Consider the following 17,191-nt stretch of genomic DNA (forward strand, 5'->3'; position numbering starts at 1 on the left):
GTCTCTGGGAGAGTCACCCCCAACTTCCTGCCCCCACCCCGCCTCCACGCCCCGGCTCTGAGACTTCCTGCCTCCCCGGCTGCGGGCAGCTTAAACTGTGGGAAGCTGGTGGGGCCGGGGGTGACCCGGTCCCCTCCCCCTGTGCGCTCGACGGGGCGCAGGGGTCCGGGAGGAAGTGTGCGCGGTGGGGGGCACCGCCCGGCTCCCGGCCGTCATCCGGTGGGGCAGGTGCGGCGTCAGTCCGCGATGAAGGGCAGGCCGGCCTGTTGCTAATGGTGCAGGAGCGAGTGGGCGGGAAAGGACTCCGCGGGGGGCGCGTTTCCAGGGTTCCGGGTGCAGATGTAGCGAACGTCCAAAGCTCGACCTGACCCGCCACGCCCCTGCCAGGCCGGGGCCCTGTGCTACCGGCTCGGGTCCCCTCACATGCCTCCTATGCGCCTAGGCTAGGGTATTGGAGACCTCGGGGTACCCTGTAAAGTCTCCAATCTGAGCGCACTCCTCTGATCAGAACTATAGGCCTTTCCAGCCTATAGAAAGAAAAAAAAAAAAACGACCCTGACGACAGTTTTTCGGAACCACTTGGCAAACACCGCGTTAAGCAATTAAATCGACTTCGTAAAGTCCATTTTGCCGACGAGCAAGCTGAGGCACGGATAGGCCAGGACTTCGCCAAAGTCACCCAACTCCTAAATCAGCTAGGCAGAGCTAGGCTCTGCTGCTACATCTGGCCCTTTTAGCTATACCGGAGGTCTGTTTTGGCAAGGACAGCGGAGTTGTGCACCAAATATAGGTCGATTCCCCAGGGCATCCTTAAGAGCGGTGAGCCCCTCGGCAAGAGAGGCACATGTTCCTATCTTGGTGTTGGGCACGTGTTTCATGGTGCAGTCCCGCGTGCCAAAGCGGAGGGTGGGGGTGGTGGGAGGGATGGCCCGAGCATAGTTGAGCGCACTGGCGCCCAGGTGCTACATTCCCGGTTGGGACTCGGCAGAGTCCTGTGGAGGGGGCCTGAGCTGCGGGCAGGGCGGAGCGGGGGCGGAGAACGGCGCTGAGTCCACGAGGGCCACGGCGCCTGGGAGGCCGCAATCCGGGCGCCTGCAGCCGGCGAGGCGCGGGGTGACGCGCGGGGGCCCAGCTACCGTGACCTCCTCCGCGGTTGCCATGGTGACCGTGCACTATAAATAAAAAAAAAAAGAGAGAGAGAGGAGGAATTTCAAACCCGTATTCTACGGAGCTTGGCGGGAGGGGTGGGGGAGGTCTCTTTGAATCGAGTTTCCCATTTCACCTTCCCAGGCGGCAAGGAGCGCTTCCCCCGCAAGCCCAGCCGGGAAATTGCCGCCCCTCACGCCGCGTGGCGCCCCCGGAGGAAGCTAATTAGCGCAGCCCGGGGAGCTGGAGACTGGGGACCTGGCCCCCGGGAGGGGGGGAGGGAGGCAGGGCCCGCCTTTTGTGGGGAGGGGAAAGCGCCTACAAATTGCCCCCCTTCCACCTCTCTAAGGCGCGCGCCCAGCCCAGAGCGGGCCGGGGCACGGGGCGCAGGCGGGAGGTCGCATCTGCAGCTTTGGCGCAATGAATCAGGCACGGCCGCCGCCGCCGCCGAGCGCGTCTGGCATCCGGAGTCTCCCGGGATCGAAAATAATTTGGGCAAAGCGGTGGGAGGTGTGTGCGCGCGCGTTCCGAGGGGAGGGCGGGGAAGCAGGCCGGGCGGGGTGCGCGGGGCCGGGGGGAGGTGCCATCCGACAGCCCCGCTGTGGTGAGAACGGAGTTGACACTTCTTTCCTTTCCACTTACTGCGGCAAGTACCGCGAGGAAGCTTAACCCTGTCGCTGCTTGGAGCACGGGACGCCGTGCAAGCGCCCTCCTGAGGGCGATCGGGCCGGGGTCAGGTGTGCAGAGCCCTTCCGCCTTGGGTCCCTGGGGCTTGCTAGGTCAGCTCCCGGACTCCCCAGGCTGCCGCTCCCACCTGGACACTCCTCAAGGCATCTCCTTGGATGCTTTTCTCAGTACTTCGTTTTTCCTTTTCCAGATTCGTCTAGTGCCAACGCTGTGGCCTCAGTTTCCCCACTTTTCCAAGACAGCCTGTGGATTTTTGGGGCGGGGGGGTGCAGCTTTCTGGTCATGGAACCTTAGGTCGGGGACACTGCCTTGGGCCTTTGGCAATTAAGAAACCGCAGCCGTCAGAACCAGCTCTCCCAGTCTAGTTTCCCCCAGCCACCGACTCTCCCAATCTAGTGCCCCTCGTCAAAATGGCCTGGTTCCTGTTTTCGCTTCTGATGACAGAAATGTCACTGCTGCAGCATTAAGCACGCTCGGCGGGAACTCGGTTTGGAGCGAGAAGCTGGCGCCCAGCCCTGCCGAGCTGCTTGCTGTAACTGGGAGGGGGTAGGCTGGCTGGCCAGCCGGGCCTGGCTGAGGTCAGCTTTTTGTCTTCGCACCTTTCTGCCGGTCAGCCTGCCACTGTCCACTCCGAAAACCGTGCAGGTGGCTTCCAATCAAGTGTGGCTCGGGGCGGGGGGAAGTGAGTCTTTCAGACCCTTGTCCCTGTTTGGCTCATGGAGCCGGGAATAGAGGTAGGAGACGCATGTCTTTTCCTCCCTACCCCAGTTCTAATTGGGAAGGTGTCTGGAACTCATAGATCTCCTTTAGTTTAGTACTGCCGGTTTGGTGGTAGCCAAATCTCAGAGCACCTTCTGCTTTAAGACCCCCCTCCCAAGTCCCCCACACATCAGTAGGATTCCCCGGGGGCTGTTTCAGCATCTCCTGAGCTTCCACCGTGAGAATTTTCAGACCATTGGGCTTATGAGCCTGCGGATGCGGGGTGGTCCTGGTGTTTACGCCTCGTGTTAGGAGTACCCAAGAGATCCTTGGTTCCAGGATCAGGCACCTCACTGCATCAGTCCGGGGAACTGAACGGACGGACCGTTGAGGGTCTCTCCTTAAGCTAGGGACTCGCGCTAAAAGCGTGGGCCCAGAAGGCATCGAAGATGGTGGCCAAGGGGTGATGCCTTTTTGGCCTCCGACCTCTGATTGAACTGAGCTGATGGTCCTATGAGTCCTGGGCCAGGTCCTAAGTAAGTTCCATTTCCTGCTGAGAGACAGTGAAAACATGGTGGCCAGAGCGGATGGACTCCAACTCAAGTTTGGGGGAGAAGACGCCGCCAAGCATCCACCTGGCTGTCAGACTCTTGCTGTCTACTGACAAAGCACTGGCCGATGGTCGGGGCTTTGTACATTAAGAACACCTCGGACAGGCCCTAGCACCTGTTAATTGGGTGCATCCTAATAAATCCTAGCGCTACCAAAGAAAGGGGGGGGTGGGCTCAGCACCAGAGACAAGCACGAGGGCCCTAGCTCGCACCTCCAGCACTCACTTAAAAAGCCAGGTTTAGGACAAGTGGTGGTGGCTCGCATCTCTAATGCCAGCACTTGGAAGCCAGAGGCATAGCGTGTCTCTGCGAGTTCAAGGTCAGTCTGGTCTACATAGTGTTTTTTTTTTCCTTTTTAATTAAAGATAGAAACAAGCTTGCTTTATGTGTCAGTCCCAGCTCCCTCTCCCTCCCCTCCTCCCCCGCCCTCCCCATATAGTGAGTTCTAAGCCAGCCAGAGCTACAACATGTGGTCTTATTTCAAAACCTTTTAATTTTTGTTTCTGTGTGTAAGTGTGCTTTGGTGTGTGTACATGGGGGTGGGGTGGGTGTGCCCAAAGAGGTCAAGATGTTGTGAACTGAACTCTGGTCTTCTGCAAGAGCATCAAGTGCTTTTTTTTTTGAAGATTTATTTATTATGTATACAGTGTTCTGCCTGCCTGCATTCCTGTGCACCAGATATCATTACAAATGGTTGTGAGCCACCATGTGGTTGCTGGGAACTGAACTCAGGACCTCTGGAAGAGCAGCCAGTGCTCTTAACCGCTGAGCCATCTCTCCAGCCCTGCCTCCAAACTATTAATCCAAGTACTGGGATTACAGTCTTGAGCCACTGTGCTTGGATGAAGATACTGTTAAGATTGTTATTTATTTATTCAATGACTGACTCATATACTTGTTATTTATAGATAAGATCAATCATGTAGCCCACACTGGCCTTGAATTCAGTACTGCAACTGAAGATTGTAAATAGGTGTTTCCTGTCTCAAATAATCACTCTGAGTCTTATTATAAATGCTCATCCAATAGCTCAGGCTTATTACTCACTAGCTCTTACACTTTTTCTTTTTTTACTTTAGTTCTTTTATTTATTCATTGAAAGGGTAGGCTGTGAACTGTATAGCAGAGAGTGACCACCCCAAACCTCCAGCGCTAATATTGGGCGGACGGAGGCCTAGGTCAGTCTGAGCCCTCGGGAGGGTCCTTCTTGGCTTTCGGGCAGCTTTGTAAGCAGAGGCTGCAGCCAGGCACAGCTGCCTTCACACATTCCTTCGGGGCCAGCCAGCGGAGGAACTTGACCGAAGACTGAGGGTAGGTGCAGTACTAGTCAGACAGCCTGGGGTCCAGGACAGACCCGGACCCTCAGGCTGGGAGACCGCTTCCCCGGGGCTCGAACGGCGACAGAAAGTCGGGATCAAGGGGGGGGGCGAAATGTGTAAGGTGGACAGTGGTAGCCAGACAGAATCCGCACAGCCCCAGGGTGGGGTCTGGGTGGGGGTGTGGTGTCTTGGCCAAGCCGGGGAGAATGAGGATCCGGGAGGGTCGATCACCCAGCCCCTCGCCCTGCCGCCCGGGGCCCCAGCGGCTACAACCTACATGCGCCGTGGGGACCCGGGACCTCGCTCTTACATTTTTAAGTTAACCCATATTCCTTATTTACACTCTGCCACGTGACAGTACCTTCATTAGCATGACACGTTCATCTCCTGCGTCCTCTGAGTCTGGCTGGTAACTCCTCTGACTCTGCCCCTCTCGTTCCCATCATTCTTAGTTTGGCTCTACTGGCTAACTTTATTCTGTTCAGCTATTGGCCAGTTAGCTTGTTTGTTTGTTTCTTTCTTTCTTTTCTTTTAATACTTTATTTATTTATTGTGTATAGAGCCTTCTGCCTACAGGCCAGCAGAGGACACCAGATCTCACTCAAGGTGGTTGTGAGCCACCATGTGGTTGCCAGGAATTGAACTCAGGACCTCTGGAAGAACAGTCAGTGCTCTTAACTGCTGAGCCATCTCTCCAGCCCCTCTTCCTTCCTTCCTTCCTTCCTTCCTTCCTTCCTTCCTTCCTTCCTTCCTTCCTTCCTTCCTTTCTTTTTTTCGGAGACAGGGTTTCTCTGTATAGCTTTGGAGGCTGTCCTGGCACTCACACTGTAGACCAGGCTGCCCTCAAGCTCACAGAGATCCGCCTGCCTCTGCCTCCAAGTACTGGGATTAAAGGCGTGCGCCACCATCGCCTGGCTTTCAGCTTGTTTCTTAAACCAGTCACATCGACAGATCTTCACAGTGTACAAAGGGTTTTATTCCACAGCAAGGATGACCTTGAATTTTTGAACCTCTTAACCTCCATTTCTTTAATGCTAAGATTATAGACTTGTACCACTTATACTCAGTTTGTGTGGATTTGTGCAGTACTGGATATTGAACATAGGACTTCATGAGAACTAGACAAGAACTCTACCAACCAAGCCAATGTCTGGCTCTGTTTTTGGTCAATTTATAAATGAGTAAATAGACTGAGTGAAATGGACTTACTTAAGGTCACACAACTAGGAGTAAGGTTTGACCCTGTTAGGGGGTTCGTAGCAGACTCTGTAATTGTATGAAGAAGGACCTTACCAATAGGATCTGCGATTGAGAAACTGACATTTCTGGCAATGTTCCTGGTTCTGCAGTCTCTGTCTAAGCCTACACCATCTTCATTGATGAGGGATGAGGAAAGCCCTTTACCAAGAAGGTAAAACAGCCAGGCATGATGGCACATGCCTTTAATTCCAGCACTCAGGGAAGCAGAGGCCAGCCTGATCTACATAGTTGAGTTCTAGGATAGCTACATTGTGAGACCTTGTTCATTTTATTATGCGGAAGGGCTGTGTTGTTGTTTTGAAACGGGTTTCACTATGTAGCATATGTCCCCGTCCACTAAATAAATAAATATTTAAAAAAATTCAAATAGATGGTGGAGGTGCACGCCTTTAATCCCAGCACTCTGGAGGCAGAGACAGGTAGATCTCTGAGTTTGAGACCAGCCTGGTCTACAGAGTGTTTTGCAGGACAGCCAGGGCTGTTGAAAAGAGAAACCCTATCTGGGGGGGGGGAACTAGGTGTGGTAGTGCAGGTCTTTAATCCCAGTACTCTGGAGGCAAAGGCAGGTGGATGGTTCTCTGTGAGTTAGAGACCAGCCTAGCCTATTGAGGCTAGGAGATGATGCTAATGAAGGTACTGTCACGTGCCAGAGGCAGGTGTGGTGGTGTGCACCTTTAATTTTGATTCCCATGCTTTCAAGGCAGACAAATCTCTGGAAACTCAAGAGCAGTCTGGTCTACATAGTGAGACCCTGTCCCAAAGTGTGTGTGTGGGAGGAAGGGCAGAGGGAAGAGAAGCCATTCCACCAAGTTGTCCCCTGACCTCCAAGTGAGTGTGCCATGGCACGTGCGCGCACACACACACACACACCTGTACAAACACGCAAATAAATAATCCAATAAAATTCAAAGGCTGTCTGGAGAGATGGCTCAGTGGTTAAGAATGCTTTGTTTCCTGCTCCTTCTAGGAGACCCAAGCCCTGTTCGAAAGTACCCATGTTTGGTGATTTACAATCGCTTGTAACTCCAGCCTCAGGGGGATCCAGTGTCCTTAGCTTCCATGACATTGCAGTCACATGCACAGGGATGCAATATTAAGAACAGGGCTGGAGAGATGACTCGGGTTAAGAACACCGGCTGCTTTGGCTGGTTCGTTACCAGCATGCACATGGCAGCTCACAACCATCTGTAACTCCAGTTCTAGGAGACCCAGCACTCTCTTGACCTCAGAGGGCATCAGGCATGCTTTTAGTGCACATACATACCTACATACAGGCAAAACATTCATATACATAAAAATGCTTTCTGCAAAAATAATAAAAATGGATCTTAGACATAAGATTTTTAACCTGGCGGTAGTGACGCACACCTTTAATCCCAGCACTCAGGAAGCAGAGGCAGGCGGATCTCTGTGAGTTCAAGACCAACCTGGTCTACAAGAACTAGTTTCAGGACAGACTCCAAAGCTACACAGAGAAACCCTGTCTCGAGAAACCAAAAATAAATATTTTTAAAAAGAAATAAGATTTTTAGTAGTTCATGGTGGTATATATCCTTAGTTCCCACAGTTGGGAGGAAAAGATAAGTGGATCTCTAAGAATTTACAGCCATAGTGAGCTCCAGGCTATGCAGTGAAATCTTAACTCAAAAAATATATGCATTTTTTTTTCCAGACAGGGTTTCTCTGTGTAGCCCTGGCTGTCATAGGACTCACTCTGTTGTCCAGGCTGGCCTTGAACTCAGAGATCCACATGCCTCTGCCTACTGTGTGCTGGAATTAAATGCATGAGCCACCACTGCCCAGTTGAAAATACTAAATAATTAAATCATTTTAATTACACGCACATTTTTGGGGATCGTGTGTGTGCATGTGCCCTTGGAGGTCAGAAAAGGTTGTCAGATCCCCAGGAGCTGGAGCTACCATCAGTTGTGAGTCACCCGGCATAGGTTCTGGGAACTGAACTCAGGTCCTCTTGCAGCAGCAGGGTGTGCTCTTGGTCACTGATCCATCTCTCCAGGCCCTACAGATAAATCTTAAAGCAAGGGACTGGAGAGATGGCTCAGAGGTTAAGAGCATTGACTTTTCTTCCAGAGGTCCTGAGTTCAGTTCCCAGCAACCACGTGGTGGCTCACAACCATCTGTAATGAGATCTGGCGCCCTCTTCTGGCAGGTAGACATACATGGAGGCAGGATGTTGTTGTATTCATAATAAATAAATAAATCTTTAAAAAATCTCAAAGCAAAACAAATAATAACAACAGAAAAAACCCCCACCCAAGCTAACAAAAACAGGCTAGGAAGGACAGAAAACAATCTGGGCAGTCTAAGGACACTAGATGTGGCAGGGGTGGAGTCGGGGTTCAAAGAGGCATTGCAGCCTGTCTTTAGACTGAGCTCAAGTCTTGAACGTGGGGCCAGATGTGCCAGCACTACAAGCCTGGCACTTTCCAAGACGTTTCTCACGACTATCAGGCTCACCCAGTACCAGGGGAGCAAAAGTCACTATCTTTTTTTTTTTTTTTTTTTTGGTTTTTACGAGACAGGGTTTCTCTGTATTGTTTTGGAGGCTATCGGTCCAGCCTGGCCTCGAACTCACAGAGACCGGCCTGCCTCTGCCTCCCGAGTGCTGGGATTAAAGGCGTGCGCCACCACCGCCCGGCCAAAAGTCACCATCTTTCAGGCAGAGAAACTGAGTCAATGCTTATGTGGCTGGTGTCTTTCACCTGGATGGTTTGAGGGGCCTTGGAACGGAACCTCAAAACACTGGAACAGTGTTGTGCCAAAAGACAGTCTATGTGAGTTTTTGGATGATAGCGCCCTGTAGAGGGTCAGTCTAGTCTGGGGAACCCCTGGAGGTATCGAGGGAGAGTAATGATCCCCTAAAGATCTGGGCTGGAGTTTGCTGGCGCCTCCCCCTTGAAGTCTCCCCACAGTCCCTGGCTGTGTTGAGTCAGCCAGGATGATGTCACCAGCTTCCGTGCAGCCTGTGCCCCCTGACCTGGAAGGCGCCTGGCAGGGGCACCAGTCGAGCCTGGGGAAGGCTGGGCAGCTGTCCAGGTCACTCTGTCACAGTTGATTTAGGGAGACTGGAGGTGTCCAGAGCCATCAGAAGCAGCCGAGTGTCTGGGACCTCCAAGCCTGTAAGTTATATTTTTTCTCCACGCTGGTCCTCATAAAGAGTCTGCAATGACTTCCTGGCAACTGGGCTCATAAAAATCAGTTTATACCAAAGTTGGGAAGGGTAAGCGTCTGCAAAGGTAGGCCTGTGACAGTACTGCAGGGTGATCTTGGGATGCGGGTCCTTGGATACCAGCCATAATGCCACTTGGGCAGGGAGGCTAGGCTATAGGACCTGCCCATTATGGGGAAGGGAGTAACCTAGATTTCAAAGATGCCTCCTAGGGTAAACCATGCTGGTACACACCTATAATCCCACCATTAGGGAGGGTGAATAGCAATGACTTTGACATTAGCATGGGCTGAAGAGAGAATTCCAGGCCAGAGAGACCTGTTTCAAAGAGACAGAAAAACCCAAACGCAAGTTGCTTCCTAGTGTTTGGGGGACAGAAACCCAGACCCTGATGTCTGTTAATTCTTTCTTAGGTCACTCCCTTCTTTCTAGTTCTGCTGTGTGCCAGGCATTGTCCTATGTGTGAGTCTGGAAGAGGTCCAGGAGAGAAGTAAAATAGTGTGACGTGGCCAGCTTCTCCAATGAGGTCTGCAAAGACCTCTGCCGAAGAGGGCAGGATGAACTTTCTGGAAGACAGCTCTTCAGTTATGAAACACTTAAAAAAAATGATTCAAGTCACAGCAGGGTGCAGTCGCTCGGAAGGGAGGACAGTGCCTGTCCTGGACAGCAGCCTGCAGATGTGCAGGCTGGGACTCTGGGCAGGGTTCCCTTAGGAGGCTGGCTGCCACCTGCAACCACCTGGGCCTCTCCGTCTGGGGCCTAGGTAGGTAGGTGGCTTGATGGGGTTGCAGGCTCAACTGCCTGTAGCATCTGTCTTATTAGGACAACTGTGGGGTTGTGGCCAAGACAAAAATATACAACAGGAACTGGCATAAAATTCTTGGGTGGGGCCACTCTGGGATCTATTAGCCAAGGGTGACCTTAGGCTCACTCTATAGAGGAACCTCAGCCAGGGCAATTTGGGATTTTTAAAAATTTTATTTATTTAGGATTTTTCAAGACAAGGTTTCTCTGGTTAGCCCTGGCTGTCCTGGAACTCTCTGTGGACGAGGCTGGTCTCAAACTCAGAGATCTACTTAGATTAAAGGCGTGTGCCACCACTGACCAGCTTAATCCAGGACTCTGTATTTTGTATGAGGTAAGGAAACACTCTACCAAACGAACTATATTCTGTTGTTTTGTTTTTGTTTTTCAAGACAAGGTTTCTCTGTATTGTTTTGGAGGCTGTCCTGGAACTCGCTCCGTAGGCCAGGCTGGCCTCGAACTCACAGATATCCTCCTGCCTCTGCCTCTGCCTCCCAAGTGCTGAGATTAAAGTCGTGCACCACCAACACCTATCTTGTGTCTTTGCGTTTTGAGGCAGAGTCTGGAATTGCAGGAAAGCACCTCCAGGACCCTTTTTGAAGTACAGGCAGCAGTAGGAGCTGTACACACAGCTTCTAATCAAACAAGGCTCCCAAGTTCCCTTCCAGACAGAAGCTGCCTGAATACAACCTCGAGTGCCACTCCTGCCTGCCAGCTACATGTGTACACACACACACACACACACACACACATCTTCCTGCCACAGGGTGGGAAACCCTGGTTCTTTCACAAGAGAACAGTCCTGAGTACAGTGGGCATAGAGATAGGCTGCTTCTGGAGACAAGAGTCCTCAGAAGCTCCTAAGGCCCTGGGACCTGCGTCCTCAACCTACTTGTCGTCGTGGTTTTGTTTCTCCTTATGCGTTTATTTAATATATTTTGGGGGGATGGGGGAGGGGCACACACGTCCCACAGCACACCGCCTGCGGAAGGTCAGATGAGTTGGTTTGCTCTGTCTACCACGTGACTCCCAGGGATCCCAGGCGGTCAGTTCTGCCAGCCAAGTGAGCTACCTTCCCAGCCGTCTCAGTGATCTTTATTTTATTTTATCTTTTTTTGAGGCATGGTCTCTTGTAGTGCCTTTACCTCCCAGGTGCTGAGATTACAGGTCTGCGACACACCACGTCTTAGTCTTTGATGTACTCTCCTAGCCCGGTGTCGGGTCTGTGAGACAGGGGTTCCGAGGGACTGATTTTGCTTTAGAAGTGCAAAGACAGCAGATGGAAGGTAGGTACGTGGTTACGTCTTATTTTTGGACCTCAGCCAGTGGCCATGGAATTTGTAGCAGAAGGGGGGGGGCTCTATCCAAAGGGCACGCTTGAGTGTCAAGAGTCCTACAGTCTGGTTGGTCTCCTGGGTTGCAGATACTATGTAAATTCTCCAAATGTGTCTCTCTAGTGGTTGGGATCTGACCAGTGGTTTGGAAACACTGGGTGGAAGCCAGCCAGAGAAACTAACCAATATGTTAGAAAATTGGCTATGAAGAGAAAACCACAGCCAAAAGGATCGGTCTTAGAAAACCCTATCATTTGGTTCATGGTGCCTGAGGGTTCTGAGATAACTTTTTGCCTGGAATGACAGACCTGAGGGTTGTTGGGCCTCCAGGTACCTGTAGCCCCTCCTTCCCAGCTTCCCAGAGCCACAGGGACAGGGACAACAGAGACTCTGCAACAAGCCACAGCCAACGTGTATAGTGTAGACAGGCATAATTCCTTGAGCCTTTCTAGGCAACTCTTGCAATCTCTTCCTTCCTCCTCTTCCTTCCTCCTCTTCCTCCTCCTCTTCCTCCTCCTCCTCCTCCTCCTCCTCAGTATGCTCTCTGCTAATTGGGTGACAGTGTCTCCTGAGAGCCTCCATGAGCCACGTGTGCTAGAGGCTGGGTTCCCAGAGTCCCCAGGGGTTCGAGGAAAATATTATGCTGGTCGATCCTCCTCAGGGGAGTGGAGCTAGAGATCTGGGCTGAGGATTGAACTCAGTGGTGGGTAGAGTGACTGCCTAGCATGCCAAGGCACCAGGTTTGATTGCCAGCACCAAGACCACCACACGGCCAACACCACACCGTCACCACCACAAAAGCCACTAAAATAAATAAGCAATAAAATAAATGAACCAGCCAATAAACAAATGTGGAACCAAGCCAGTGGGCACCTGGTGATATTTCAGCTGGGTTTGGGACTGGGGTTCTTACAGCAAAGTCTTTTCCAGAGAGAAGGATTCCGGCAGAAGCGGGTTCCTGGCTTCCAGCTAGACTTGCACTACTTACCCGTTATGTGGCTGGCCCTGGAACCGCCTCACTGTGTGCTGCTTTCCTTGCTTTCGGAGTGGGAATGATTGGGCTCTTGTTGAAAAGGTTGTGAGGAGTCAGTGGGTTGGTGCATGCGCAGCTCTCCAAACAGTCCTGTGTACCAGGTCAGGGCTCTGCAGGTGTTAAATAAGAAAAACAAAACAAAACAAACCCCAGCTACTATTTGGCTAAGTGGGTCTTGCCATGTATATGGAAAGGAGAAACATGTCCCAGGGCAGAGAACAAGGACCAAGGTAAGAGAGGTGACTGTCCTGCTCTGTGCGTGACAACATGCTGACAACTCCCGCTGACTCTCATGCAAGCCTGTGGTATGCTCCCATTCACCCCTGTTGAGGCTGGTCAAACCTTTGACCTGAGATGTGACTAAATCCATAGCCACACAGGCACACTGTGGCAGTAAGGGGAACTCCTGTGCTGGGGAACCTCCCTTGGGTGTCTGGAGCTCCCAGTTGGTGGCCAAGCACACAAGAAGAAGCCAATTGCTTGCTGAGGGCCCGAGGCGGTCTTCCAGAGGAGATGCCTTCAGATAAGGGCAAGAGGACCTTGGGAGAGACTGAACAGCTGGGAAGAAGGGATAGTGAACCCAATTCAAAGGGAAAGCGTGGAGACTCTGGGTCTCTGGCTTTTCTTTGCCTGGGGGGGGGTCCTCCTTTGGCAGATTTCCTTAACGAGTTAGGGTTCCTCCTTCCTCCCCCACCTCCCCCCGGGGCCTCCTAACTCAAATCTCGGCAGTGGCCTAAGAGATTAAAGTCCAGTTTTGCTCCAGGGCCAGCCCAGTAGCTAGGGATAGGGGCACCGGTTGCCCCGGTCCCTCCCTCCCACTCCAGAGATGGAAGTGTTTGGCAAAGCAACAAGGCAGCCTTTGTGTCCCTCTGTGGGTCCAGGCACGTCTGGCCCAGCCTAGGCGGCTGCTGGTTTCAGTGCCCTGTGATCCCAGCCAGGCGGGGCCGGGTGGGGCATGCCTGGTGTTTGTCCCCTGCGTTCCCACTGTGGCTGTCTCTGTCCCTTGCTTGCTCTCCATCGGGTCTCAGCAGGTGGTAAAAGCCCGAGCTAGAGACTCAGCCAGGTAGCAGAGGGTGGGTGTTGACACAGGGTGAGGGCGATGGACAGCTTGGCACTTGCCAGGTTCCTATGTGCTGTGGGGCACGGCCGGTGCCCAAGGCCTATTCTAGAGTGAGCCTGTGTGAGCCTTTGGGTGAGGATGGGATTCTGGGTGTGAGGGGTCTGGCCTGAGGCGCACGAACAGCCCCCCAGCCTGGTCAGAACAGAGCGCCGCTGTCTTGATTGCGCCAACAACAAGGGCTCTTTCTCAGGGCATAATGTCCCCTCTGTATTGTCTGCTGCAAGGGCCTTGGTGACTATAATTTTGAGACCCAAGTCCTTCTCATGGGTGGGGGTGGGGAGGTCTGGCTTGTGTTTGGGGCCTCCCCTATATTATTACACCCTCACGGAGGGAAGCAGAGGGAAGCAGGGACTCCTGGGAGCTTTTGCCAGGGGAGATCTGAATGTCTGTGATCCCCCTCCTGCTCTCCAACTCTGCCCACCAGACTTAAGGGCCGTGGGATCTCTATAAAGAAACAGATTCCCCCGATGTTGGTGGCCCATGCCTTTAATGACAGCATTCGGGGAGGCAGAGGCAGGTGCATCTCTGTGAGTTCGGAGGACAGCCTGGTCCACAGAGCGAGTTCCATGACAGCCTCCAAAGCAATACAGAGAAACGATGTCTCGAAAACAAAACAAAAAGCCGGGCGTTGGTGGCACACGCATTTAATCCCAGCACTCGGGGGGCAGAGGCAGGCGGATCTCTGTGAGTTCGAGGCCAGCCTGGTCTACAGAGCGAGTTCCAGGACAGCCTCCAAAGCCACAGAGAAACCCTGTCTCGAAAAAAAAAAGAAAGAAAGAAAGAAAGAAAAAAACAAAACAAAACAAAACAAAAAAACCACAACAAAATCACAATAGGATTTGGAATGTGGTAGTCCACAGTTATAAAAACAACAACTCAGGAGGCAGAAGCAAGAGGATAATCAGCAATTCAGGGCCAACTTGGGCTTCAGACAGAGTTCAAACCCAACCTGAGACTACTTAGGAAACCTTGACTCAATCCAAAAAAAGCTTAATTAAAACTTCATTAGAGCTGGGGGTGCGGACTCATTGGTACAACACTTGCCTAGCTTTCAAGGGGCTCTGAATTTGATCCCTGGTACTGTAAAAATCAAACAAAAAAAATAACCTAATAAACACAAAGAAAAGGTCCACTACTTGCCATCATAGCTAATACCTTTTTTGTTTGGTTGGGGTTTTTTTGTTTGTTTGTTTGGTTGGTTTTGGTTTTGGTTTTTAGAGACAGTTTCTCTGTGTATCCCTGCCTCTGCCTCCTGAGTGCAGGGATAAAAGGCACACACTACCATAGCATGCCTCTCCTGGCTATGAATTTTATGTTTTTATGTACAGCTGTTTTGTCTGCATGTATGTCTGTGAACGATGTGTGTGCCTGGTGTCCTTGGAGGCCAGAAGACAGCAAACTAGCTGCTTTGTTTTCTTTAACACAGTCTCATGCAGTCCAGGTTGGCCTTGAGTTCTCTCTGTAGCTAAGCCTTGATGAACATGCCTCTGCCTCCCAAGTGCTGGGATTAAAGGGTTGCGCCACCACCACCCGGCTTACTACCATCTTTAAGAAAACACGTTAGTTTGAAGACACAGCTGTGTAGCCCTGACTGACTGGGAATTAAGTTTATAGGCGGGGCTAGCTTTGAATTCTCAGAGGCCTAACTGCCTCAGCCTCTTGATGGCTGGGATTAGAGGTATGCACCACCATACCCATTATGGCCTGGATTTATAATATCATGAATTTATTGCTCACTTGGACAGTCTGTTCACTGAGTTATGTAGATCTTCCAAATGTCAACACATTTCATTATACTGCATTAAATAATAATATTCACTGGTCATCACTTCATTCTATCAGAAATGTTCCAGAAGCTGTCAAGCCTATGTGATGTGTATAAGTACAGCATTCTAGGATTTAAATTTCCTTCTTTAAAAGATTTTATTTATTTATTTACTTGTTGGTTTGTTTGTTTATTTATTTATTATGTATACAGTGTTCTGGCATGTATGCCTACACACCAGAAGACACCAAATCTCATTACGGATGGTTGTGAGCCATCGTGTGGTTTCTGGGAATTGAACTCAGGACCTCTGGAAGAGTGGCCAGTGCCACCTCTCCAGCCCTAGGATTTAAATTTCAACCTCAAGACTAGAACTCCATCCTCAACAACAAACACATTGTTTCCTTGAATGACTGGCTTATTTAACTGTTGTTGAGGGAATAGCTGCCAGATACCAAAATCTGAAGTTTTTAAAATTTTTGTTTTCTTTTTTGTATTTTTTTTTCTGACATGGGGTCTCACAATGTGGCCCAGACTGGTCTCTAACACCTGGTTCCAGGGCTTGCTCTTCCTCATCTTCTGCAGTAGCTGGGGTGACAGATTTATGCCACCACATCCTGCCTATGAGTCTTTCTTAGCAAGTTAAAATGAAGTTCAATTTGTTTTGTTTTGTTTTTGTCTTTTGGGACAGGGTTTCTTTTTGTACCTCTGGAAACTGTCTTGGAACTCACTTTGTAGGGCAGGCTGACTTCGAACTTTCAGAAATCCTCTGCCTCCTGAGCGCTGGGATTAAAGGCATGTACCCTAACTGCCTGGCTGAAGTTCTGTTTCTTAAAAAAGAGAAAGAGAGAGCACCAGAGGGTAGGGAGAGAGCCCAGGGGTAGAGTCACTTGCCATGCAAGCAAGAGGATCACAGTTGGGACCCCCAGGGCCCATGTAAATGCCAGGTGGGTGTGTGGTCTGCTTACGATTCCAGTCTCACTGGGGAATCCCAGAGCCAAGCTAGCTATCCAGACTGACCACGTTGTAGAGCTCTGAATTTGATTGACAGATTCTGCCTCACTGAGTAAGGTTGAAGAGAGATGGAGGATGATTCAGACATCGACCTTGGGCCTGCACTGTCACACTCTCATACACATACATACTTGTCCACACAGTACACACACACACACACACACACACACACACGACACAGAAAGAAAGTGGCGGTACATGCTTTTAATCCCAGCACTTGGGAGGCAGAGACAGGCGGATCTCTGTGAGTTCAAGGCCAGCCTGGTCTACAGAATGAGTTCCAGGACAGCCAGGACCATTTCACAGAGAAACCCTGTCCGGAAAAAAAACACAAAAAGAAAGGAAGGAAGGAAGAAAATAAAAAGCTAGTTGATGGACCAGTGAGATGGCTCAGTAAAAACACTGGCTGAGTAAGATTCCCGGAAGCCATATAAAATGAACGAAATTGTCCTCTGATATCCAGACAGTGTGGCCATAGAGCCTATACCCGCATCATGTGTGCACATAATAACAGTAATAACTTTGGGACTGAAGAGATGGTTCAGCAGGTAAGAGCACTGACTGCTCTTCCGGAGGATTCATGCTCGATCCTCAACACCTGTACGGCAACGCACAACCATCTGTAACTCCTGCACTGCTGCTCTGCACATGCGTGTGCCTACACATGCACATATATGCAGGGAAACACTTATGTATATAAGGTAGAGATAAATATTTACGTAATAACAATTTAAAAAGAGCTACTTGGGTGTGGGTGTAGCTCAGCTGGTGGAGCTAGCAAGCTGGTTCCGTCTTCAGCACCTTAAAACATGATGTTAGCATGATGTCACATGGCTATAATTTCAGCACCTAAGAGGTAGAGGCAGGAGAATCAACAACAGTTTGAGGTCATCTTTGGCCACACAGTGTGTTTGAAAGTAGCCTGTGCTAGGTGAGACCCTATCTCAAAAAACAAAGCAAACAAATAAAGAAGCAAATTGCCTAAGGAGCACAAGGCTATGATCCTATCACTTGGGAGGCAGAGGCAGGTTCATCAAGGCTTAGCTACAGAGAGAACTCAAGGCCACCCTGGACTGCATGAGACTGTGTTAAAGAAAACAAAGCTGCTAGTTTGCTGTCTTCTGGCCTCCAAGGACACCAGGCACACACATCGTTCACAGACATACATGCAGACAAAACAGTTGTACACATAAAAACATTCTTAATAAA

At 50.8% G+C, this 17,191-nt stretch overlaps 1 long non-coding RNA gene across 1 annotated transcript; it reads right to left on the reverse strand.

Moving 5' to 3' along the window:
• Nucleotides 1-695: 695 nt before the first annotated feature.
• LOC121144281 lies at nt 696-1,659 on the reverse strand. The gene is made up of 2 exons (XR_005881600.1): nt 1,487-1,659; nt 696-1,172 (listed from the first exon to the last, which is right to left on the reverse strand). It is a non-coding gene; the product is annotated as an uncharacterized LOC121144281 (long non-coding RNA).
• Nucleotides 1,660-17,191: the final 15,532 nt, after the last annotated feature.

The sequence above is a fragment of the Mesocricetus auratus genome, unplaced genomic scaffold (genome assembly GCF_017639785.1).
Source record: "Mesocricetus auratus isolate SY011 unplaced genomic scaffold, BCM_Maur_2.0 Super-Scaffold_100015, whole genome shotgun sequence".
Classification (NCBI taxonomy): domain Eukaryota; kingdom Metazoa; phylum Chordata; class Mammalia; order Rodentia; family Cricetidae; genus Mesocricetus; species Mesocricetus auratus.